This window comes from Balaenoptera borealis (assembly GCF_965194805.1).
Source record: "Balaenoptera borealis genome assembly, chromosome: 19".
In the NCBI taxonomy this organism is placed as follows: Eukaryota; Metazoa; Chordata; class Mammalia; order Artiodactyla; family Balaenopteridae; genus Balaenoptera; species Balaenoptera borealis.
The window spans coordinates 3710982-3737510 of NC_138878.1; the positions used below are offsets into that span (position 1 = coordinate 3710982).

General features: G+C 57.5%; 1 protein-coding gene and 1 long non-coding RNA gene across 6 annotated transcripts in view; one reads left to right on the forward strand and one right to left on the reverse strand.

Moving 5' to 3' along the window:
- Positions 1–26529, reverse strand: part of GSE1 (Gse1 coiled-coil protein) — a 421270-nt gene that overhangs the window by 208688 nt on the left and 186053 nt on the right. The window lies entirely within an intron of this gene.
- Positions 19970–24243, forward strand: LOC309617090. Its single transcript, XR_014237752.1, has 3 exons — positions 19970–20275; positions 21522–22310; positions 22343–24243. It is a non-coding gene; the product is annotated as an uncharacterized lncRNA (long non-coding RNA).

The following is a 26529-nucleotide window of genomic DNA, read 5'->3' on the forward strand; positions in this document are numbered from 1 at the left end:
CACGGCACGTAGGTGATTGGGCCTCTGGCAGCGCAGAAAAGCACGGTTGGGATGCCAACACTGGGTCTCAATTTCAAGGTGCTCGTTGCCTTTCTCCCACCTGCTCTCTACCTGCCTGTGGGGCAAATGCTCCCGAGATCCCTACTACTTCAAGGGAGAAGGTTCCACTTCGCTATGGACTTGACTTTCGATTTCAGGTGCCTCCCCAGTTCCCGACAATCACTCGACGGGGCTGCGGCTGTGTACAGGTGCCACCCTCCAGCCTCCCGCACCTGGGCATGCCCACGTGGACGAGTTGTGGAGTGTTCTGGAAGGACTGCAATCCATTCTGCATGCTCAGAGCCTCATCTTATGACCCTCTAAGGGTTTTATTAATAGCCTATTAGTGGGCAATTCATGCATTTTGATGAGAAATCATCTAGTGCTAGTTTATGGGGGAGGAGGGTTTCTGGGCAAATTGGGGGGCGTGGAGTGAGGGTGTCGCCTCCAATTCGCTTCCCAGCACCTGTGCAGGCGACAATGACTCCGCTGGGTCCCACTGTAGTGGCGTGGCAGCGACGCCCCCCTCCTGACAGCCCCGCCACTCATTAATCTTGATGAGTTTTCTGCTGAGTATTCTTCCAGGGCTTTCAAACCGCTTGCTAATTGCAATTAATCACTTACCGAAACAGATGTCAGGAACAATGGGATTGGGAAGGCTGGAGGCTTGATAAAGCTGTCAGGAGAGGATGCGTGGGCAGCTGGGGGTCGAGGGGGCCCAGACACCCTCTGTGCTCTGGGTGCGTAGGGCGTCAGGGACCCCGCTCCTGCCCAGGTGGGCTCGGAGGGGGCGGGAAGGCAGGGCCACTCTGGGATGGAAGGAGGCGGGTTGGCCGACTGTCATGGAGCAGCTAAGAGAACGACGCCACACCCACCCCCGGAGGCCAGTTTCCAGTCCTGACCCCCCAAAGGATCAGATCAGGGGCCAGCGGGTGCTTGGATCAGAGAAGCACACTCTACCAACAGGGCCTGGCAACGCGGTTGGGGTTTTGTGTGGTTTTTCGCCCTGCGGTATCATAAGAATTGTATATTCGCATTAGTTGCCAACATTTAAAAATCAGATTTGACAGAAAAATCTGGACTTCTGGCTTCTCTTGAAAAATACAAAGATTTTGCCATACGCCATCGTGCAGCAACAATCAGCTGAGGCTGAGCAAGCCCCCCACCCCTGCAAAGACCCCTCCAATCACACCCAGGCGGCTTCCCTCGTCCTCTGGTTCCCTTGGGAGCTTCACTCGGCCACCTCTGTCACGTAGACACAGAGACTTTGCACATGAATGCCCCCGAGGCTCCTGGGCTCTGAGCCAAGCTTGTAGGCTTTGCACGCTGGCCATAAGGACTCTGGCCCTTGAGGCGGGGATTTCCAACCTTAGCTGCGCAGGAGAATCTCAGGGGGCGCGGGTGGTGGTTAGAAATCACGCCCAGTGTCCTCGGCTCTCCCAGTGCAGTTTCCACCTGTATCCCTCTCGGGGTCTGCCAAGCTGGTCCTGCCGAGCTGGGTGACGTCAGGCAGGTTGCTTGACCTCTCTGTGGGGTCTTCTCCCCCCATCTGTGAACTCGGGATTATTTCCACACAGGAGGCATGCCCTGTGTCCGGACAATTATCAACATTGATTATCATGGTTCATCTTTTTATTCATGTGCCTATTGCTGAAAATTACCATGAGGGGCTAGATTTTATCCTTCAGAGTAAGTCTGTGCCTGTTTCCTCATCTGCAAAATGGGTTTCATGTACTACAAGGTTGTGAAATTAAACGAGTTAACATGTGATGCTGCTAATTTAGCACCTGGCATGTTGTGAGTGCTCAGAAAGTGCTAGATGTTCCTAGGATCCTGCCCTGCAGCTGTCACGGAGCTGGGCTCAGGCTAAGTCCTGAATCTATGCACGGAGGACTGGGAAATGAAGACAGAAGAAGGCATGAAATCCACCGACATTCGCTCACTCCACAGTTTACACTGTGCACCTGCCGTGTGTCGGCCCCGTTTGCAGCCTTGGGAATAGCGCCTGCGTGGAACAAGTCCCTGGTGGAGCTGGCAGTCCAGCAGGGAGACAGATAATAAGTAAATATACACATCCGTGTGTGTGTCAGCTGCGATGATGAGCTCTGGAGAAGAACAGCAGAGTAGGTGGATTGAGAGGCCCGAGGGAGGGAAGGAAGAAGGGAGGGAGGCCTCACCGAGGCCCTGCTGTGAAAGCAAGAGTGTCTAGAATCATGCAGATGCGTGTGAGTGAAAAGAGGCCGTGGAAACAGCAAGTGCAAAGGCCCTGGGGGCATGTCTGAGAGTCAGGGAAGAGGCCAGTGTAGCTGGAGAGAGTGGGAGACAGGACGGGGATAATGGGGCTGGGTGTGTGGGGTCAGACCACCCCAGGCCTGGAGGCCAGAGCAAGGACTCTGGCTTTGCCCCAGTGACAGGGGAGCCATGGAAGGTTCTGAGCAAGGAGGAACGAGACGATGCCTCATTAGCAGATCCACACTTGTCATGTGGAGCAAGCTGCCCCCTGCCCGCCCACTGCCATCAGAGCCCCTCGGGGTAAACACAGGGTCCTTCGTGCCCTGTGCATGCAGCTTCCTGGGAGGACTATTTCTGGGCAGCAGTTGGGCGCTGTCCCTTCGGGAGCTCCCTGTGCCCTGGGTGTGCTGCAGACATGCCCATGACAGCGTGAGACGGCAGGCGTGTGGCTCTGCGGGGCGTCCTCTGGGGGTGCCCTAGATGCGTGTTCTGGGCAGGAGTCCTGTGCTGTGTTTCCATGCGTGTGACTCTTCCTGTTCCATTTGAGGGTGTGTGTTGCAGGAACGTGGGTACCCATGAGTGTCTGCTGCTCCCATGTGTGTTTTCAGAAGTTATGCAGCGCGTTGGGGGTGTGTGTGTCTGCGTGTGTACTCGGACCTGTGTGTGCATCCTGTGTGGGCGTGGGCTTAGAGCTGCGGGTATATGATGTGTGTACACAGAGATGGCATGTGCTGAGCCGTTCCCGCTGCAAGGTCATAGGTGAGGGGGAGATGGGGTAGACAGTCTCATGGCTCCACTTCCCAGGTGAGCAAACTGAGGCTCCAAGGTCACTCAATAGTTAAGGGGAGCAGTTGGGATTCAAACCAAGGCCTGGGGGACCCACCAAGGCCCATGTTCTGTCCTGCCCTCCCCAGTCTCTGCTTCAAGCACTTCTCACTAGAAAACAAAAGATTAGGACCTTTGAGCCACCAGAAGTGGGCTAAAGTCAGGGTTAATTCAGCACAGTTCCACTGACTGCAAATGCCTCTGGCCAAGGGGATATTTTTCTGTTGTTTGTTTGTTCATCCATCCATCCATCCATCCATCCGTCCATCTATCTATCCATCCCTCCATCCATTCCTCCATCCATCTATCCTATCTCCCATTCACCCACCATCCATCCATCCATCCTTCCATTTATCCATCCATCCATCCCTCCATCCATCTATCCTTTCTCCCATCCATCCTCCACCCGTCCATCTCTCCATCTCTCCATCCATCCATCCATCACCCTTCCATCCATCCACCCATTTCCAACAAATTCCTAGAGAGTGGTGACGAAAAGCGTAGATTGTGGAGCTGGACTGTCTGAAGCTTGACTCCTGGTCCTGCCACTGACCAGCTGAGCAACTGTGGGCAGGTAACCTCACCTCTCCAGTTTTCCCAGCTATAAAAAGGGATATATCTATAAGATATCTCTACGATATTATCTATAAGATATTCGCCTGAGGAGGTTGCAGTATAAGAAGTTCAGATTCCTACTTGCCTCTTCTTGGCCAAGGTAAAAGTTGCTTCACTGCTCAGCCTCAGATCTCCCCATCTGTAATTTGGGAACAAAGCTGCCCCCTCCTAGCACTGAGAGGCCAGGGAGATAAGGTTGCCCAGCACGGCTTGATCAGCAGGGGCTGGAGTGATTTTAGGAAGGTGGGAAGGGGAGGCTGGCCTGGCTGGCCTTGGAGGGTGAGGTAGGGGTGGCAGTATATGGGCGACAGCATCTTTTTCCTGCCCCTTGTCCTCGCAGCTCTGTCCCCCGGCAGGAAGATCCCACGCCCCTCTGCCGCCATGAGATTTGCTTTGTCTCATGAGTGGCACCCCAGTGATTCCTCTCTCCAGCTTCTGTTTTCTCCCCACACATCCAGCACCAGGCCAGCCTCGCCCCCTCCTCCGAGGCCTGGCTCCCAGCTCCGAGGGTCCCTCCTCTGTCAAGCTTCTGCCTTTCAGCAGCCCCAACCTCTTCCTTGGCCCCTGGGGGGTGTACTGCTTCCAGCTGGTAAGACCTCTCTGTTACCCACGTGTCCCGCTTCCGCCTTTTCAGTCCTCCAACACCTGTTTCACCAATGCCCTGCATTAAATTCTCTCTGTTGAAATACTTCGGGTGGTTTCTGCTTTCTGGCTGGCCCCCAACTGAGACAACAGAACAGACAGCTGTTCGACAGCTGTGACAACGTGGGAGCAGCCAGGGTGGTGGGGCACTGCCGATCCCCCAACCCAGAGCACTGAGGGAGGGCAGACCAGAGCCCTGGGCTCAAGGATGGGGTCCCTGAGCACAGCCCAGCGCCCCTGGTGTGTGCTGCCTGCCCGGCTCTCTGCCTACCCTGCTGTCCTCCGGGAAGAAAGCCCCACTCCAGCTGCCTGTACATGAGGCAGAGGCTCTGCCTACAACCCGAGGAGGCCCTGACACGTGTTAAAATAAATATTCTGCAAATATGATGTTCCATATGTATGACTTCGTGGGGTGATGATTTTCCTACTGATCGCCGTAAGTGACAGCTGTGCGGGGAACGCAGGAAACATGGACTCGGCGGCCTCCCTGTGCCACGCGGCGGGGTGGCGAGGGGGGCATCACGGCGCAGGAGCATCTGGCGACTCGGGACACGCGAGGAGCCCAATGCCTGTCAATGCTCCCTGAGACACATTAGCTATTCCAAGGGACGGATGGAGTAGGTGTTCCCAAGCAGCCTGTTCGTGATAATTACTTTTAGATTGTTTTAAAGTATTTAAGCAAGATCCTGGAGGCTGGGAGAGAAGGGAGAAGGGGGGAGGCGGGGTGGTGGGCCGGGCCCCCTAGGGGCCAGCCTCCCGGATTGGCAGAGGTGGGCAGGGGCTGGACCACATGACACAAGTGGATCCCACTGGCCGCTGGGTCACTGTGCGGCTTGTAGCAACTAGGCCAGCTGGGCCAGTTGTTAAAATATTGACATACTTCCACCCTGCGGCCCCAGGTCCCAGCATCTGCTTCCAGAAGGCCTGGCCTCTCGCCAGGAAACCGCCAGTCTCCCCATGACCCATAACGAAAGGCGGGCCGTCGGCAGAACAGGTGAAACATCTTGAACATTGACCCTGACAGCGCATCTCAAGCTCGACTTCCCCCAAGAACACTTGGCCCCCGCACTGTGAGGGCAGGGGTCTCGGATTCTCTGCCCCACCCCCATGCCAAGAACACACAGAGGAGCTTGAAGAGCCCTCCGTGAACAAGTGAATGAATGAGTGAGTGAGTGAACGGATGAATGGGGACCGTTCTTATGAGGGAGACGAGAGCTGCCTTTCTGGCTCCTTCAGGAGACCCCAGAATATTCTTTGAACAAATAACGTGCCTGAGCTGTGGGGCGCTGGGCAGGGGGCTCCATTCTCTCAGGCTGGATTGAGATTAGAGCAGGAAGCCCGGCTCTGGAAGTGTCCTCAGGTCAGCCTCAGGTCAGCCCCCCAAGCGGGGAGCAGGAGCCGGAACTGACACCCCAATGAAGGGCTCAGGGGCTCCCCTAAGGAAATCTGATATTGCTGGGGCCGTGAGCCGGGCCGGGAAGCAGGCATCTGGCGGAGAGCTCTGCAGGCAGGGGGACGAGCTGGAGCAGCGAGGGCTGGGTGAGGACAGACAGACGGACAGACAGTTGCATACTCTCACCACGGCTTAGTGGAGGAAGGACGTTGCCCCAGCCCTCCCTGACCCCTGCCTAGATCCACTTTTTCTTTGGTCCAAGCCCCTCTCAACCTCCAGCCCATCGCAGAGTCCGCTGCTCAGGGCATGTGGCGTTAAGGGCACAGCAGCCCCATGAACGTGTGTGGAGGCCCGGCCACTCCAGACCCACTAAATGGGAACCCTTGCAGGTGGGACTCTGGGTGATTTCAGAAGTGCCCCCAGGGGTCTAAGGCTCACTAGAAGGTGATCACACTCTAGGAGCAGCGGCCCAGGCCTGCAGCCTCTGGGCAGTGGTGGGGGCCAGCTGGGTACCCCGCCGAGGGGCCTGACCCCAGCATCGGGGCCTGTGGCATCGAGGAGTACAGGAGGACAAAAGCCTGGTTTTGCATCAGGGACGATGTCCGTGCAGGGTTGGAAATGGATCCCCAGACAGGCGGGGACCTTTGCCTCTTTCTCCAGAGGAGGGTTCCTTCTGGCTATTTCCAGCCCAAACATACATCTGCCCACAGGGGCGGGTCAGATTATTAGGATTCTGGTTCCCGGGTAACTGACTCCACCCCCCCTTGCCCTCTGCGGTGTTTGCCCAGGCGGCGCCTGGGGCCAGCCGCACCTGAATGCCCCCCTCGGGCAGGCATCAGAGGGCCAGGGGCTGGGAGCAGTGATGTTGACAGCTGCTATTTAAAATCCAGGCAAGTTCAATATTAGCTCAGGGGTTTGTGCAATCTGTTGCCAAGATAAAGCAGCGGAGCTGGTGAGCGGGGTGCCCTGCCCTGCCCCGCTGGAGCCCAGAGCGGCCAGGCCTGGTTAACAAGCAGCCTGCGGGCTCCAGCGGCCCCTCCTCCAAAGCCTGTTTGCCAGAGTCCACCGAGCCCAACCCCAGAGTAGCTGTGCTCCAGCCACGGGGGAACCTAAAGGTTCCTTCCCTCGCCACTCAGCAAAGGAGCCGGAGCCCTGAGGGGCCTCTGAGGCCCTGCACGACCGTCCCCACTCCCCTCACTCCCCAGCTCCAGCCTCAAATGCGCCCAAGCACACAGCCACCTCAGGGCCTTTGCACCTGCCTAGGACGCTCTTCCTCCTCACCTGCGTCAGGCCGGAAGGTCACCTCCTGCAACGACAGCTCCTGCCTGCCCCTTTCCTGCCCTTCCTTGCTTGACTGTTTCCATAGAACTTATCACACCTGGCCTGGTATCCTGTATTCATCAGAGCACAGGTTTATTTTCTATCCATGCCCCTTCGTGAGGGCAGGAACCTTGTCTGCCCCGTTTTGGGCTAGAAGAGCGCCGGGCACAGAGTGGCAGCTCAGCAAACGCTAGTGTGGTGGCCTGGACTCCCAGCTCGGTGCATCTCCTGCTTTGCCTTCCCGCACGGCCTCCTGGCCTCCTGGACGGAGCGGGGTGGTGGGGGGGGGGTGGTAGGCGACATATGTCATTTAGTGGCTCTGTGGGGACACCCCCAGCTCCCTCCCGAGAAGCCTCTTACTGTCAGTCTTGCCCGGAGCCTGTGTGCACGTGAGAGGAGTCTGACAACCACCCCAGTGGAATTCATCTTTTATTCATGTCGATAATGTAAACGCGATGGTGTCTGGAGCAAAGTCACTCAGCCCATTAGAAGAAGCTGCCGCTGCGTCACAGCCCCAGATGCAGGAGGTGGGGGCCGAGGTGGGGTGACCTGGGCCTCAGAGGCGCCCTGGGGGACAGCAGGGCGCAGGGGTCCACAGACGGGCTGCCTGGGTTCCAGGCCCAGCTTTCCCGCACTGGGTCATCCCCTCAAAAATGAACGGTCAGTTCTGTGCATTTACCGAGACCACCCGGGAAGGGTGCCCCCTGGGCGGGGGGCTCAGGAAGGAGGTCCCAGGATGATGATAAATGCCTACCTGGTGGGCATGGCGTGGGGACAGAGCAAGTAATGTATGGAAAGAGCAGGGCGTAGCCCCGAGGAAGCGTCAATGAATGTCAACTATCATTGGTTCTTCTAGGAAGAAAGCCCTTGGGTCAGCGCCCCTGGGAGGCCATTCTTCAAGGAAACAGTAAGGATGGAAATAGAGCTACCCCCTATCTCTCTACCTCTGGTGAAGCAGGTAGGATAAAACGTGACACATTGTAGCACGCACACACACACGCGGATGGAGACAGTTCACAAGTGCAGCAGTTAGGAGACCTGCCTTGTCCTCTGCCCGTCAGAAAGTGGCTGTCCAGCCACCTGTCGAATGAATAAGCGATGAGCTAGCTGGGAGCCGCTGTTGAAGGCCCGGCTCTACATCTTGCTATCTCTGAGACCCGGGCCCGGGAAGTCCCTTGGGCTCAGGGTCATCGGCTGTACCGTAGGGAGGTTCACACATCCCCACGTCACAGGTGAGGATTAAATGAGATACTACAAGAGGGCATCGCCGGGCCAGCTGTGCATCCGCGGGCCAGGCTCTGCCCCTCTCTGTGCCTGAGCTTGCTCCTCACTGAACGAGGGGGTGGAGTCGACGTCCTGCTTGCAGCGCTCGTTTGTGGGACTGGTGAGACAGAGAGAGGCACGGGCAATCGAGGGGCCTGTGGAAAGCAGGTACCTGGCAGGATGCCCCAGGCCCCCATCCTCCCACGATCTGGGGCCAGGGCCAGAGAGACCCCCAGACACCTCCGTCCTGGGTCCAGGCCGCTGGGGGACCTCGCTCAGGAGAGACCAGGGCCTCTGCCCGCACTCCCCCTGCCTGGCTTCCCTTCTATAGCGCTCACTACCTGCTGGGCGCTGTCCTAGACACTGCAGATGGCTCTCTAATCCTCCCAAGGGGCCCCTGAGGTAGGTACGTTCTTATTCCTATTCGACAGAAGAGGAAACTGAGGCCCAGAGGGTCAGGTGACACAGCCAGGGCAGGAGGCAGCAGGTGCCTCCAGAATGCTCCCAGCAGGGCGGGCGGCATCTGAGTGGCACCCCCTTATGGAAGCCCTCGACACTGCAGCCCCGGGGTTCCAGCCTGGGAGTCCCCACCCTCTCCAGGGGCCCTGCTGGGAGGCCCTAAAGCCCCCACAAAGGTCGTCAGGAAGCCACCTGCCTGATCACAGGCGAACAGACACCTGAGCCTCAGGGGACGGGCAGGTGTACCAGGTCACTGGGGGCTCACTGTCACCGGGGGAGCCAATCGGCCATCAATAGGGGGTGTGACTGGTGGGGACCCAGAGGGCAGGCGGGTCCGGGTGGGACCAGAGAGCACAGGTGCAGAGCCTCAGCCCTGGAACCACCTGGGTCTCTCAGGGCCTCTCTCTGCTTTCCTTTGAGGTGAATTGAGGAGGAGGATGAAATGAGGTGAGAATCAAAACCTGCTTGGCCCTCTATGAGTTTCCAGCGGCTGCTGTAACAAAGGACCATACATGGGGTGAGTTACAAAACCAGGAATTTACTCTCTCATGGTCCTGGAGGCCGCAAGTCTGAGATCACCTTTCTGGAGGCCCTACGGGAGGATCCCTCCTGCCTCTTCCAGCTTCTGGTGGCTACCAGCCATCCTGGTCCCTTCCCCAGGGCCTTCTTATAGGGACACCGGTCTTGGATTGAAGCTCCGCCCTAATCCTGTATCACCTCGTTTTAACTACGTCTGCAAAGACCCTATTTCCAATGAAGGTCACACTCTGAGGTTCCAGGTGGACAATGCATTTTGGGGGCCACTGTCCAACCCAGCACAGCCCCATATTCAGCAATAACTCAGGCCCCAGGCCGGCCTCCCCACCTTAGCGCCCAAGCTGACCTGGCCCCTGCTGCTCCCCAGGGCTTTGTCTGCGTCCTGACACTGGCACCTCATCCTCCATCCCAGCCACGTGGAGCTCTGCCCCCACGGCCCCAAGTTCATGCTGTCTCAGGCTCCAAGCTTTTCCCCACGCCATTCCCTCTGTCTGGAATGCCCTTCTCCAGTTTTCCATGGAGGGAACTTCCTTTGCCTTCAAAGCCCAGCTCAAGCGTCACCACCCTCAGGAAGCCCTCCCTGATTTCGGGCGGGGCTCCCCACTCTTTGTGCTTATTCCAGCCACTGTGACAAGCACGCTGTTCTGTATCTGCCGAGGTAACTGTTGGACTCCTTTAGACACCAGGAAGGCAGGGGGTTCGTCTTATTCAGGTCAGCAACCCAGCCCCTAACACAGACCCTGGGCACTTCACAGACCCATGACAGAAGGAGTGACCGAACAGTCCCAGCTGGGTCTGGGCCTTTCTGGGGCTAAGACTCTGGCCCAGCACCCCACGACTCTGGCCCTTCCAGAGCAGCGGCTCAGCCCCCAGTACACATATCGATCACACAGGAGGTCTCAAAACTCCCTGCAGGAGCCCCACCCAGCCGTTTCCATCAAGATCTCTGGGGCTGGGGCCCGGGCATCAGAGGTGTTTCAGAATTTCCCCAGATGATGTGAACAAGCGCTCAAGGCTGAGAAGCCGTGCACCAAGGCAAAGGAGAGGCTGGTGTATTCTTAAACTCTGCCCCCCGCTCTAGACAGGGTCCCTGATGTGGTCCACAGCACCCTCTATTAGGGCAGGGCCCTGCACCCTTGCTGCTGTCCCTGCAGTGACCAACCCAGCACCCCCCAGCTGTCATCACGCCCCAGGACCCCCACTCCTTCCCAAGGTGCCTCCCCCAGGCGCCCAGCTTCACACACCATCTGTGCACCAAGGGTGCTGTGATCGTAGCTCCAGACTCAAATATCCAACTGCCAACTGGAGCTCCACTTGGGCGTCTAACAGCATCTCTTAACGTGGCCGGAACGGAGCTCCGGCTCCTCTCCCCAAACCCGCTCCTCCTGGCAACGCCAGCCTTCCAGTTCCTCGAGTCAAAAACTTGGAGATGCTCTTGAGTCCTCTTTCTCTCCCACCTCCGATCCACCAGCAAATCCTGACAGCTCTGCGTTCCAAATGTACCCTGAATCCAATCACTCCCTCCAAAGTACCACCCTGGGCCCAGAAGCCATCATGTCTTTGCCTTGATTCTTTTTCTTTTTTAAAATTTATTTATTTTATTTATTTTTGGCTGTGTTGGGTCTTTGTTGCAGTGCAGGGGCTTCTCATTGCTGTGGCTTCTCTTGTTACGGAACACGGGCTCTAGGCACGCGGGCTCAGTAGTTGTGGCGCACAGACTCAGTAGTTGCGGTGCACGGGCTTAGTTGCTCCGTGGCATGTGGGATCTTCCTGGACCAGGGCTCAAACCCGTGTCCCCTGCACTAGCAGGCAGATTCTTAACCACTGCGCCACCAGGGAAGTCCTGCCTTGATTCTTGCAACAACTTTCCAATGGTCCCAATGCTCCATCCTTGCCCCCTTTGTCTGTTCCCCACACAGAGCCCGGGGGATCCTGGGGTGGAGCCTGGAAGGGATGACATAGGGGCTGTGTATCCTTTCAGCTCTGGACCACGTCCTCTTGGCGGCGCCTGTCACCAATATTCCACAGACGGCAGTGGCTTCTCTGGGTCGAGAGCTGGAACAGTCAGAGAGGGCTTCCTGGAAGAGGTGGGGTTTGTGCTGATCGGGATGGGCGGCCAGGGGGGAGATGGACAGTCCATCGTGTCCAAATTTGAGCAGCATGCTGGGAAAGCCAGCAGTGAGCTGGACCGTCGCTTCTGAGGGAGCCAGTAGTCAAGGGCACGCCTGGCATAGCCCTGGGGCCCCAAGCCTCGTAGCCTCCAGCCTTTTAGCCCCATCTCTGTGACTCTGCACCAAACCTGCTTCCTGGCAGCCCCAAAGACTCCTGTCCAGGAATACTTCCCCCCCTGCCTTCCTCAAGCCCAGTGATTCTGTCTGTGGCCCCAGACCTGCAGCATCAGCGTCACCAGGGAACTTGCTGGAAATGCAGAGTCTCTGGCCCCACCCAGACCCACTGAGTCAGAAATGCTGAGACAGAGCCCAGCACTGTGGATGTTACCACACCCTCCGGGGGTGCTGACGCTCCTGGAGTTTGAGAACCGCGACCCAGCCTTGCTGGAAGCTGGTGAACTTTTGGGACCCAGAGCCCCGTCCCTTCCCACTGGATGTGGGATCCAGCCTTCCGTCTAAGGAACGTCACCTGAGCGTATGACCGCTGGAGCAGCCTGGGCCACCGGTGGGCGAGCGAGGATGGGGACAGAGCTGCAAACGCTGACACGGAGACGCACCAAACCAGCGGTGACAGTGGGATTCCTGCAGCTATCCCGACACACCCCGGCAAGCTCTTCTAGAACCACAGGAGGGTAAGCAAAGGAAGTCAGAAATCCAGTGCTCCGACGCCATCCTTCCATCGGTGAGAACACGGAGGCCAGGAAAGTCGCAATAAATCATAGGGGTGGCCAGTGGCTGAGCTAGAGCCTGACCTCAGGGCCTCTGATGTTAAGTCAAGAGCCTGGTGGGCTGTATCAGTGGTTCCATCGGGGGCCATTTCACCCCTGGGGGACAGCTGGCAATGTCTGGAGACGTTTTGGGTTTTCATTCCTGGGGGAGTAGGTGCTAACGGCATCTAGTGGGTCACGGCCAGGGATGTGGCTCCACCACGGAGAATGGTCCAGACCCAAACATCAAGAGCAGCAGTGTTGAGAAGCCCTGGGTTGTACACACGTTCCTGGGCCTCCAAGCCAGCCTAGGACCAGGAAACCAGTGATTCCATGGGAGTCCATGTGCCAGGACCTCAAATTCCTGCCAACCCTGCACGGCTGCTGAAATGTCCAGTAAGAGTTTGCTGGGCATACGGCAGGTCAGCAGGGCACCATCCACCACCACTGTCACCCCGGGACCCCTCCAGAGAGCTAGCGGGCATGCACCCTCCTGGCCTGGCAGCTGACCAAGCCCTTCTTCCTGGAAGGAGCTGGGCCATAAGGGTAGCCCCGGACTTCACCCTGCTCAGAGGTGGGTCAGTCTGAGCCCGCCGCCTCCACCCCATCACGCCACTTGCTCCCACCTGGGGCTCTGAACAGAGAAAACCCACGGAGCAGAATCACACATTCAACCTTGAGAAATTAGGCGGCCCCTCCCAGCTCCAGGCCCCGAGCCCCCTCCCCTCCTCTTGCTGGCGAGCACCGGTTCCAAGAGCGGTTCATATTTAATAACGCAATTTATATTCCACTCTCAACATAAACTATTGTAAAGGCGCTCTAATGTAAAAATACATCTGGCTTGTCAATAGTTTATCTTCTGGATCTGCATCTAAATCCCTGGGCCTTCCTGACTTATGGCTGCACCACTGTCTAATGAATAAAAAGGTGCAAATTACAGTCCCGGCTTTAATGTTCATCATCAAATTAGACGATAGTTGCAAAAGCTGCATTCTCCTGCCCACAGCGCAGTCATGGTGAGCCATAAATAAAGTGTATTTAATGTATCCCAGGGCTGTGCAAACCCAGGAAACAGTGTGTTATCGCTCGGCCTTCGACGCGTCCGCCAGAAGTTCAATGAAGTGATAACGGATCCATCATGTGAATTTATGTTAACTGTCTCTGCGCAAAGCCATGGCCTCAACACTGTAAATAGCCTACAATCCTTCTAGCAGGCCCGCCTGCCAATAAAACTGTCACTGCCGGGCTGGCAGCAAGCACCTTCAGGACAGGGGGACAAGCCGTTAAATTCTGGAGGCCGACGGGGGCCTTGCCTCCCACCCTCGCTGGCTCTTCTGTGGGTTCGTCAATCGCAAAGGGAATGAATCGTCTTTCAAACAACAGATCCCAATGACGGGGGTCAACAGAGGCCGGCTGCTGTGGACAGGTTTGCTGGGGATGTGGCCGGCGGGAGACAGCTGTCTGCCTAGGCAGGGGGCGGGGGCGGGAGCAGGGATCCAGTCACTTCCTGCCCTGGTTGTCAGGCTCTTCCTCTCTAGGATGTGGTTTGTAGCCTCAGGACACCTTCGGCACCTGGAACCTGCTGGTTCCATATGGGTTCATTATATAGTCATCCATCCATCCATCCATCCATCCATCCTTTCATTCATCATTAATATTTTACTCTGCGCTTGTTATGTTCCAGGTCCTATGAGGACATAAAGAGGACACAGGAAGACCCAACAGTTGAGAAGTCAGGATCCCCAAGTATTACAAAAATCCTCCCTTGCTAATACCATATCTTATGTGTATCTAATTTACTACCATCTATTTCCTTCTCTGAAGCCCTGTGGCTTCACTCTCACTCCTTTCTTGTTCAAACTGAGTTGAGACCTAAGAAGGGGTCATGAAATCATTCTGTGGATGGGCCAAGAATCTTCTGTGGCACAAAACAGAACAGAAAACACCAGAGTCACTCAAGCAGCATTTCAAGGGTGCATGCGTGCACGTGGGGCATGATGTGAAATGGAAAATTCATACTGTGAGTCGCAGACATAGAAGTTTGAGAAACTCTCGTCTGTACCAGTCATTTGGCAAGTAACGTGGTTCCTGAAATACTAGCTTTCTTGGCATGTGGAAGCGTCTGATCTTCCTGTATGAGTCCCACGAATGCCCGCCTCCCTGCCCTGTGTCTAGCTGGATCTCCTACCCCGTAGAACGGTGGTCTTGAAGGCAAGCGCGGGCCAGGGGGTGTGCAAACACCAATACCCTCCACAGGGCTCTGGGAGTATCTCCTAGGATTCTCTGAATCCTTTCTGAGTTGCTACTCTGGGCTCAGTTTTGTAAGGTACCCAGCCTGTTAGGACAGTGGTACATGTATGTAACATGTAAAGTATACATGTTCTGGGAAGCATGTGCTACAAACGATTTGACTGATATGGGCTCGGGAAGTCTGGAGACCCCTGGGACCCGAGATGGGCCATCACCTCAGTGTCATTCATGCTAACGATTAAAGATGGAGCTCTAAACCCAACTGGGAGAGTGGGACAGTTGGGAATGACATCTGGAGAAGAGGTGACATCAATCTTTGTGTCCTCAGCAACGTCTCAGGGATGCCCCTGCCTTCCTCCTGAGTAGACTAGACGCTGCTCATCTCCCCACTTTCCCAGCCCGCCACGGACGCCACGCCCCGGCCACCATGAGCGTGTTCTCCCCCTGTCTTACTGCTTCAACCTCACTCTTCGGGGGGCTCAGAAAACAGGGGCTCCCACTTGCGTGGAGCAGTGTCCCTGTGGTGTCTGTCACTATGCAGATTCCTAGGCCTGGCCATGCACTCCTGGGTCAGCACCCCTGGGAGGCCAGGGATTCAGCTACTTCATGGATCCCACTGAAGTGTGACAGCCTCCAATGGTCACACTGGGTTGGCAGGGCACGCGGCAACACACGGGCTTTGAAATGAGAATAAGCATTCTGACCTCACCAGTCAGCCGTGAGGCAAGCAGAACAGCTGGGGCTTGGAGCAGGGTTCCCTGTGAGTTCCCGGCAGCAGCATGGAAGCTTCCGGAAGCCAGGCCTTCCGTGAGCAGAATCCTGACTTCATACATGTCGATCAAAGGTTCAACTTTATAACCTGTAACTGAGCAAGCAGCAGGGCTGGCTTCATGAGTATGTGGCCCGTGGCGCACGCGGGGCTGGGGGCAGGCTGAAAATCACCCCCAAAGATGTCCTTGCCCTAATGTTACCTTATACGGCAGACAAACCAAACCAAAAAAAAGGAGTCTTTGCAGGCGTGATAAGGGTAAGGCTCTGAGTCAGGGGAGCAGCACACGTTATCCAGGTGCGTCCTAAATGCAATCACATGCATCCTTCCAAGAGGAAGGAAGAGGGAGCTTTGCCACAAAAGGAGGACAAGGCCATGTGAAGATGGGGCAGAGAGAGATGGGAAGATGCTGGCCTTAAAGACTGGAGTCCACAAGCCAAGGATGCCGACAGCCTCCAGAAGCTGGCAGAGGCTAGAACAGAACCCTTTCAAGGCTCCAGAGGGGGCAGGGCTCCACCCACACCTTGATTTCAGCCCATTATACTGATTCTGGACTTCTGGCCTCAGGACTACGAGAGAATATGTCTTGTTTTAAGCCACTGAGTTTGTGGTCATTTGCTACTGTGGCCCCGGGGCACTCATACAAGGCCCCATGTTCCAAAGGGCCTAGTGCTGGGAATTTAATGCTCTGTGGTCGGCGCCTTTAAATTCTTAATCATTTCATCTTTTCGATTTGTGTTTTATAAGTGAGGTCTGATGGGACCACAGTATGTACAGGGGGCCTGAAGCTTTGGCTGAGCAGTGGTCCTGCCCCCCACTGCGTCCCTGCCACAAAGCATCAGCCAGCTGTGTGTGGGGAGCGGGAGACGCTCGTCCTGGCATTACCTCCACGGCTGGTGAGGGCTTGGACCCAGGTATGGGTCAGGACACAGCCCCCGGGGATTCGGGGTGGGGCAACGTGGGGACCCTAGGATGGCAGTGTTGGGGAGCGTCCCTCTTATCCACCCCCAGGTACTCAGCACGTCCTGGGGTGCAGGCTGCGATCCCTCAGGATCCGTCTGCAGTGGGTTGAGGTGGCGGGCCTGCGGGAAGGTGAAGTTGACTTTCATCTCGCAGCGGGACCGCAAAAGATGGAGCTGGCCCGACACCCAGAGTTCCAGGTGCGCCAGGGGGGCGGCGGCCCGGACAGCCTGGGCCACTTTCTCAGGAGTGTCCCATCACTGCGCCCTGGACCAGGCCCCCAGAAAGTGCTCGAACCCGCAGAGCAGAGGCAGGCTGTCCAACAGCTTTTCCAGCCTTGACAGCAGCCAGAGCCGAGGGCTGGGGTCACAGTAGAGACATGTTCAAGAATTAGGACGAGTGCCCCCAGCTCTGCATCGCTTCCAACAGTGCAGCTGGTAGCACCTCAACCACACTCTGTGCTTGGACACTGTCACTGTTCCTTCCGTAACAGTCCCCCGATTCTCTGATGAGTCCCAGGATGGTCACTCTGCAGAAACACTACTAATTTCATCCCTCCCTGGAAGACTCCCAGGGCACGTGCAAGCTTCACGGACCAAGGAACGTTCCGCTCTCCCGAAACCCGCAGTTGCAGCAGCTTTGACAGGCTCCCCATGACCACCCCCCCACCCGGTGTTCATGCCCCTTCAGTGTGGGCTGGACGTAAGGACTTGCCTCTAATGAACAGAATATGGCAAAAGAGATGGGATGTCACTTGTGAGATTCGTTTAAAAGACGGTGGTGCCCTCTCTCCCCCGCACACACTCTTGCCCTCTTGGCTCGCTCACTTTGACAAAACGTGTTGTGAGCTGCCACATGGGAGACGGCCATGTGGTGAGGAACTGAGGGAGGCGTCCAGCCAACCTCCAGCAAAGGACTGAGGCCCTCCATCCAACAGCCCTCAAGGAACAGAATCCTGCCCATGACGGTGAGTGAGCTGGGAAGTGGGTCCTTCCCCGGCGAGCCCTCAGATGAGACGGCAGCCCCGGCCGACACCTGGATCACAGCCTGTGACGGACCCTGAAGCAGGAGATCCAGCTGGGCTGCGCCCAGATTCCTGACCCACAGACACTGGGAGATAATAAATGCTGTTTGGAGCCGCCAAGTTTTGGGGGAATTTGTTACAGAGCCAGACGTGCCTGAGGCACCTCCTTTGGGAAGCACTGCTCTGTGGTTCTGCATCCCACGCTCAGCTGAGCTGGCAGAGTCCCATCTTCTCGCCCACACTCAAACCTCCGACCTCAGCTCTCACAGCTCAGCCTGGCCTTGACTCTGCATCAGACCACGATGGTCCCCGTCAGCTCATTCTCAACTGCGAGGCTGCTCTCTCCGTCCCTCTGCAAACTAGGCTCACTCCCTCTAGGCCCACTCCAGTCTCCCCTTCATGGCCGGCTTCTCTGATCAACTCCATCCAATCCAAGTCTCTGCTCCCATGGGCCCCTCAGCATCTCTGGGTTCGGTTCAGAGAACACCATGGCCGGCTTCTCTGATCAACTCCATCCAATCCAAGTCTCTGCTCCCATGGGCCCCTCAGCATCTCTGGGTTCGGTTCAGAGAACACCATGGCCCCGACTGACAGGCCACTTCCTGGTCTCAGGATCCACTGGCTTGTTTGGCCTCCTCTCCAGGCAGCAAGATTGCTAAGGACAGATCACTCTTAACCAACTCCACACCAGACACCGTAGGGCACCTACTGTGTGCTGGAAGCTGGGCTTCCAGAAAACTAGCACAGGATTCTTGTCCTCTCTGGGTCAGTGGTTCTCAGACCTGGGGACTGCAGGGCTTGTGAGAAAGTGGTTCCCTCGATGGGTGTCCTTAATGTGCCTGGGCTCCGGTTTTGAGAAGCCCAGTGTGTGGCGCTCACCGCCGTCCCCAGGGGAGTTGTGTGCAGATGTGACTGCACGCGGACGCACGCCCCGAGTCCCTGGAAATGCTCGGTTAAAGGGTGGTCGCCCAGTAACCAGAATATGCCAAGTTAATTATATTTAGACTGCCATCAAGGTGGAGAGCGCAAAGTTAAAAAATTCTGGTAGGGAGCTGGTGGCACCCAGGCTGAGAATCACACTCTCATAGCAGGGAGGCCGCCAGCCAGCCCCACACACGTGCTCAAGGCTACGGCCTGGAATAGGGGGTACAGACGCACCCAGGGAAGCGCCCGGGGCAGGACAAGACGTGGCATCTACGAGGGGACGGGGAGTCTGGGGCATCAGACCTGGGCACGCATGCTCAGTCAGCCTGAACCGTCTGCGGCACCCTTTCCAAACCTGACTGGACTCGCGGCCTGACGGTTTGAGGACAAAGAGACGGGCTAAATGCAGTAAATCCCCGGGAGGGCAGGCCCCGCCCTCGACACCGTACGGTGCCAAGCGCACACAGTAGGTGCTCCATAAACACTCGGTGATGAGAGCCTCTTGCATGCTCCCAGCCCCTCTCTCAGCACTCAGCTTCCGGCTGCCCCCACCGCCTTTTCCCTCATCCTACCTGGGTGGTCCCCTCCCACCACCTTGTGGCCACAGCCATGGCCGCCCAGCGTGAGGCCTGCCCTGGAGGGCGCACAGCTGGCGGGACTGGCCGCAGCCTCCCCAGGAGCCCCGAGCCAGCTGGGGAGACAGCCGCCTGCCTCTGGGCCAGCTCGCCCGCCTGGCGTGACTCTGGGCAGGCGACCAGACGATGGCAGCCGTGGGCCCCCCTAGGGTCAACAAACCAAGTCCAGCCTCCCTGGCCGGGGCGGCAGCATCTCCGCCCTGCCCCATTCTGATGGTCCCGAGGACTCCCTAATAATAGCAATCCTAAATCCCCGTGGCCAATTCTGCTCCATTTCTATAAATAATGTAGAATCTTTTTATTTACTGACAGGTTGTAAAAGTAGCAGGGAGAATAATGCGAAATCAGGAGCTGCTGAATAATGCATGCCATCGGCCTCACTCTCCTGCCTGGGCGGGGTTCCCCACGGCCCCCAGCGACTGCACCCCTGCAGCGGGTGCGGGGGCTGCTCAGAGCGGAAGCTCCCAGGCCCTGGGCACCACTTCCTCCCATTCAGTCCTTCAAGGTTTGGACTTGATCTTGGGGGAGGGGTTCTGGGGCCACTTGGGAAGAAGGCAGGGTCTGGGGGCCACACCCTTGTGCTTTGCATATTCAAACCAGGCCTCAGGCCCAGCCACCTCCTCTCCCAAACAGATATTTGCAAGGTCAAAGCCAAGTCTCTGCTACACCCCCTTCCCAGCACACGTACTCAGACACACACAGACACGCACCCACAATCACACGCAGACATACACGTAATCATACAAAATACACAGCTACAGACACATACATAACGCATACACACACACATACACAGACACACCCAGACATATATACTCAAAGACACACATGCACAGTCACACAAGATACACAATCACATAAACACAAAGAGACACACACACCGATATACACAATCATGCACACACAGCCACCCACACAGACGTAAGATACGCAACCACACAGACACACACAGACATACCTAACACACACACACACACAGACACACACACACAGACACAATCACACACAGAGATACAACCACACACACAGACACAAGATACACACACACAGGAGAGTGGGGAGGGCTGGCTGAACCTTTGGTGGATAATTCCGTGTATTTTTTCTTGACTTTTGAAGAATCTGCATTAATTATTCAAGGTGCTGGCTTGGTTATGAGGGTGCCGGTGTTAAGGGCTGGGGCTCAGAGTGGCCACAGGGCGGGCGTGACTCGGCAGGCCCCGAGTCCAGCTGTGATGTCCAGGCAGAGCCTCTGGGCCTGGGCGGGGCGGGGCCTGGGGCCGGGTCTGCCGCAGCCGGTAGTGACCTCTCAGCCATCAGCGAGTGGGGGTGGGGCTGCCAAGCACTGGGATGTGCGCCCATGAGGCTGGGGGCCTGTCTGTCCGCTGACGGCTGCAGCCCCTGTGCCCAGGGTGCCTGGCACACAGCGGGCGCTCAGCAAACACGCACGACTAACCACGCTCCGTGCTGCTGCTACCCCCATTTTACAGGCAGGGAAACCGAGGCAGGAGAGGTGAGAAAAGCACGAGGTCTACCCAGGGGCCTGCAGGGGCTCTAAAAAGCCCCCAGGACTGGGGCAAGAGGAAGCTCTGAGGGGGTACAACCCACATGGGTCACACTTTCTTCCAGAGGCTTTGCGGGCGGGGAGCGGGGGGCGGGTGTGAGAGTGGTTATTCTATTCTTTGTATTTTTCTGAATGCATCGAATATTCACAGTGAGATGCTTTCAAGTCCCTGCAGCCCCTGTGGACTGACACCTCCTGCCCCTCATGGAAGCAGATCTTTCCAGAGTGCATGGGGCCTTGCTCTGGGTCAGGGGGCAGCTGGAGAGGGCTCAGAGCTGGGGGGACCCCGCAGGCCCTCCCGATGAGGCAGCTCCCCGTGAGTGCAGGACCTAGGAGCTGAGGCCACTCTGGATCGCTTCCGACAGCACACTCACACCGCACATGCATGCTCACCTGCACACGTATTTACACCAGTCAGACAGTACACACAAACATACACACATTGTTTGCACACAATGCAATATATACATTGGTGTGTTTGCACACAGCAATGCACCAAACACCGCCACGTGTGCATGAAAGCACACACCCACGTGTACTCATATGACACATACACAGGTGTGCATGCAGCACGCAATCTCACACATGTGTGTACGTGTGTGTATGCATACACGGTCACACACCATGTGAGTCTGCACACGCCACCATCACACGTATCTCCACGTATGCACACGGCCCCCACACCCCAAACATACCTATACACGTGCACACACATGCACACACGTTTCCCTGAGCAGGACCAAGTGACCAGAAAAGGGACATTGTCCACTGGGCCAGGAACCCGGCACCGGCTGTGAGGTTTGGTTTCGCCTGTGAGCTCCAACACCGGAGTTGCAGGCCCCCCAATTCTAGCCTATTCCCCCATTTTACAGCTGGGGGCACTGAGGCGCCAGGCCGCACAGCCATTTGCCTGAGAGGATGGGATCTGGTGTTTGTTTAGTGCCGGTGACCTGGTGGTTGTCACACGTTACCTCTATTCCTGCCACGGCCACAGGTGGCAGACGTGTCCCCATGCTACAGACCCAGCGGGGGGTACAGTCATTTTCCCAAAGACAGCGATGCAGCTGGGATGGGACACAGGCTGGCGGCCTCTGAGCCTCCACCTCCTGACCGGGGAGGGACTGAGCTCTCAGGTCTGCCTGGGTCCCTCCACCTACAGAATGATATTCCGAACGCCCGCACCCTGCTTTCCCAGCAGGCATCCCAGTTCTTCACATGCATCAACTCATTCAATCCTCAAGCCCATCGGTGGAGTCGGCACTATTATCAGGCCCATTTTGCAGATGTGGACACTGAGATAGCGACGACAGCACTTACGGGGTCTGAACCCTGGAGACTCTAGAATGCAGAGCAAGGTGCATCTACACTGAGGGTCTCCCGTGGGTGGCACGTGGAGTCACCCAGAAGCCTTGAAAACACACTGATGTCTGGACCCTCCCACCCTGAGATTCTGAATTAATCCGTCTGTGGGGTGGAATGCGGGCCTTAGGCTTTTGGAAAACTGATGCTAAGGGGCGGCTCCCGGGGGAGATGCCCAAATTCAAATCAGACCACAGGCGGAGCCCCTTTCCTGCATCATTTTTAGTCCCAAAGCCCGAGGCCAGCAGGTTCCTGGAGAAGTGGTTGTGAAGAAGACCAAGGTGTGAAGCTGGCGGGTGTCCTTGAGCACAGCCAGATGGCTGCTCGGCCGGCAGGTGGTGCCGCACGTGCTGCCAGAAGCTCCTGGGAGGCCCGGGGCTGAGTCAGACACCTAGGCTCCCTGCCCAGAAGGTGACTTTGGAATCTCGTGAAATCGGACTTGACGGCTCCAGAATCAGCCCTTCCCCAAGCCTTGGTCACCGGAGACCACGTGCTCCGGGCAGGGACGGTGCAAGGGGACCCCAATACCGGGTACCTGTCTGGGGGGTGGGGACAGCACAGTACTCACAGCAGGGGGCAGACACGGTGTGTGTGTGTGTGTGTGTGTGTGTGTGTGTGTGTGTGTGTGTGTGTGTGTGTTTGTGTGTTTGTGTGAAGGCGGAGGGCCAGGGCTCTTGGGCTGGCGAGCTCTGCTGTGTGGCTCTGGGTTCGGCACTCTGCCTCTCTGAGCCATGATTCACTTCCCCATCTGGGAACGGGGTGGGGGATCTCCACCTTGCCTGGGGGCTGAGAGAAAGTATCTGAACCCTTGACCCAGGCATGGGAAACCAAGCCTCACCTCTCCCTTCCTCCCCCCAGACTTTGTGAGCGAGGGGGGGCCCTGGGGTGCCGGCTTCTCCCCTTTTCCATCCACCCCACACCTCCTCTGCGTCCTCTCCCCTCTTCGCCAGCTGGGTGGAGCCACTCTCCTCTCCCAATCTCCTGCTCCCTGCCCAGCCGCCACTCCCTCCCTCTCTCTGTCTCCCTTGTCTGACGGTGCCAAGCCTCGTGGGGTCCCAGGCTTCCTGGAGAGGGCACCCCAGCTCCCACACAGACAGGAAACAGCAGCGTCCTGGGCGGCAGCCACGCCGCTGCTCCCAGCGCTCAGGCGTTCCAGGTGGGACCTCCTCCGAGGCGCCCCTGGTTCCAGGCCCCACCGGGCCTGCGACCTCCAAGGGGCCCTGCTCCACTTGGGCAGCCCCCGGATATTCATCCTGACCCCTTGAGAGAAACTGGACATGCCCTGGACACTCTGAAATGCACACAGCCACCCTCTTTCCAAGTCAGGGAGAGGAGCGAGCCGCTGGGCCCTGGGCCAACTGATTTCCTCTGCTGGCGCCTGGTGGTGGGCAGCCCGCCTCTGGCAGTGGCCTGGCATCGGAAGGCGTTGGCAGACCGCAGGAGGGGAGGGAGCCGGCGGGTCGGCTCCTCCCCCATCGAACTGGAAGTGGGTGCTGGGTGGGGGAGGGGAGTGTCTTTGCATCACAGTTGCAGTGAATCTGCTCTGCTCTGGAGTTCAAGCCGGGACCCGTCTATGTTAGGGCCTGTGGCCGAATATTTCCTGTCTCTCAGAACAAGATACACCGCCCACTCCCAAGTTGCTGGCCCAGAAGAGGCTGCATTTTATCTACTCCCCCGCTCACAGGCTTGGGGTGGGGCTGGGGAGAAGGGATGTATATGTTCATACCCACCTTCTTCTCATGGGATCTGAGTGGGTTTTCAGACAAGGAATGTGAGCTGTGAGTGAGCAGGACAGACTGAGGCTGGGAATGGGCCACCAGGGTCTGAGAGGATGCTCTCAATGGCCCTATTAATATCTGAGAGAACATTCTAGAGGAAGGAAGCCTGGGGGCAAAAAGGAGGAAAAACCCCGAGCACCTCGGGGGAGCTCAGTGGACACAAGGAGCCTGGGGATAGACAGCCTGCCAGCCCTCCAGGCCCCGGGCCGGGGGTCTCTGTTCTGGTCTGGGGCGACCCTGAGTCCTGTGGGACTCCCCAAGCATCCCTTCTGCAGGGCCTGGGCATTTACGGTTTTCCTCTCTCTCCTGATCTATTCTGGGCTCGCCCTGCTCCCAGCCAGGCTAGGAAAGGGGCTGAGACCAGGGGACGGCGGCAGGGGGCCGGAGGGGGTCTGGAGGAAGCCAGGAGGAGGCAGGCGTGGATGATTTAGGAGCTGCTCTGGGCAGGCCCCTGGAGAGTGTGGGCAGGGGAGGGCGAGGTGACAGATGGAAGGCACATTTATTAAGGGTGAGTCAAAAGATGTAAAGGGTTTTCTTGGGAGCCCTGGTGGGAAGGGAGGCTCAGAGACGCTGCGGTGAGGGCTGGGCGCCGTGCCCGGCCCAAAGCCAGAGCCACAGAGCTGGGCACTGGCCCCTGGGAGGTGTCTCTGGCTGGCATACATGCCAGCCTGTGTCCAGCCAGGCTGGGCCTGCAGGCTCCAAGACGCCCCTCTGCATTCCTGCTCCACCCTTGGGCAGACTGGGCCCAGACGCCGGCCTCAGTTTGTCCATCTATAAAATGGGGAGACTCATGCTGCCCTTCTCACCTGGAAGAGCCTGGCACACAGTAGGGACGCGGTAATCTTAGTTTCTTCCTTTCCTTGCTTTGTAACACACTCCACAATTGACATTGTCCTGAGGCCCTGGCTGCCGCAGGCTTAGATTTTCTGGGCCTGATCCATTCCATTCTCAGACCAGGGGTTCAGGGCAAGGTCCATACTCTTAGCCTGGCATGCAGGCCCTGCCCTACCTGCCATCTCCCACCTCGCCAGGGCCCGACCTTCAGCCTCCCTTTTTCAAGGTGCCCAAGCCCCCACCCTCCCTATAAGTTCCCCCTTCCCCATCTGAGAATGCCCAGCTGCCTCTCGACGCTGGCCTAATTCCCACACATGTCCTTCGAGGACTTTTAGCACCACTTCCTCCAGGGAGCCTTCCAGGGATGCTTCCAGTGTGTCCCTCGTTGAGTTTCCGGAGCACTAGGCCTGGGCCCACGCCGAGCCCGGAAACCGTGGGCCAACGGAGCCGGGGCTGGCACGGAGGGCAGCAGGAAGTGGGAGAGGAAAGGTTCACTTTGCTGCAGGAAAAGAGATGCTCTGGGCGGAGGAGGGGGGACTGCCACTCTAAAGGAGACAAATGAGCTAATACCGACACCCCCAGAGACCTTCAGAGGGGAAGCCCACACCTGGCCGCCGGCAGGGCCTGGAAGCGTGGGATGAACCCACAGAGGGGAGGTGGGGGAGAGCCGTACAGGATGAGACCAGCCACCCCACAAAGAACGGGTGCAGGGGACTCGCTAACCCAAGGACCCACCAAATCATCGGCTTGAAGGTGAAGCTCAAAGCCACACGTCCTCTTCATGTTAACATGCGAAGAGCAAGTCCCCAACCTCCACGATTATTTGAGAATTCTCCCTCTACACCCATCAAATTAGAGCAGTGTCCAACGAGGCCGCGGGAGCACAGACAGGTATTAAATTTTAATGAGCACTAATGGCTTTGCCCTACTTTGTGAGTGCCAGGCCCACATTTACGAACGTTTAATTTCTCGGGCCTTGACCTCTTTCCTTTCCTCTCCTGCTGCCCCCTCGCCGGCTTGCACCCTCACAGACGTTTGTGGGCAGGAGGTATGGGCGGGAACCTTCCTGGACCACCTGACAGCCGGCTCCCTGAGCCTGGTGACTAAATATTCATTCTCCTGGGGAGAGAAGCAAAACTCCACAGTCACAACCCCAAAGCCAGCAGCAAGACTGTCAATCTGACGCAAGGGAGGTGGCCTTTCATTAATTCCTTTGCTCCCAAGCAGAGCAGCAGAAGCGTCAGAAGCATGCACCCCGGGGGAGGAGCACATTACACTGATGCCTGCAGACCAGCACTGCAGCCCTCATGACCAAAGTTCCCCAAGCCCAGGGCTGTCCCAGAGGGCCTGAGTCAGGCCTGCTGGGCCGGGGTGGCGGCTAAGCCCCTGTTGCCCCCTGGCGGCGATAAGGCCCACCTGTCTGGGGTGGCATGGTGGGCGGGAAGGTGCCGGTGGTTGACCACTAGGCTGGGGGACCGCCTGGTTCTGAACCAGAGCTCCTAGAAAGACCAGAGCCCTGGAGTCGGCTGCTATCTTATGGGTGTGGGTTCCATGGCCTTTGTGGGACTGCACATCACACAGCAGCCTGAAGAAACACTGTTCTGGAAGGTTCCAGGCCTCTCTCAGTCAGCGACTGGCGGCCCTTTGGACCTCAGGAGTCGTCTCTGGTAAATGAACTTAACGAAGCATCCTCCCAGCTGCTTCATCAGCCCTTCAGCTCCAAGGTGGAGTCAATGCCAGTAGCACTTATTGAGCACCTACTGTGTGCCAGGTGCTGTGCAGGGCTGCGCTGTAATGAGGCATCAGACGTGATGGCCAGCAGGCGTCAAGGGGGTGATGCAATCACGGACATCAGGTCACGCAGCCTGGAGCCCCCGGGGAGGGTGTAGACCACCGCCTCCCCTCCGCCCTCGTACAGCCACAGGCCCTCAGACACGGCCGAGTTCTCCGGGAGGGAGCCGCAGCGCCCCACCTGGGCCTGTTGGAAGCAATACCTGCAGCAGCAGCGTCTCACTGGACCCTCTCTCGGATCCTCCTCCCTCTGACCAGCCTGCTGTCCTGTCAAAGGGAAGAGGCCGAACCCAAAAAGGCAGGGAGAGGGGAGGACAGAGAAACCCAGGCTCTGTTCCCAGCCACGCCAGGATTCAGCTGCTCAGAGACACACACGCTCTGCCTCTGGGTGGACAGAAAGACATCAGCGTGAGGGTCCCCAGCCTGGCAGGGGTCAGCCAA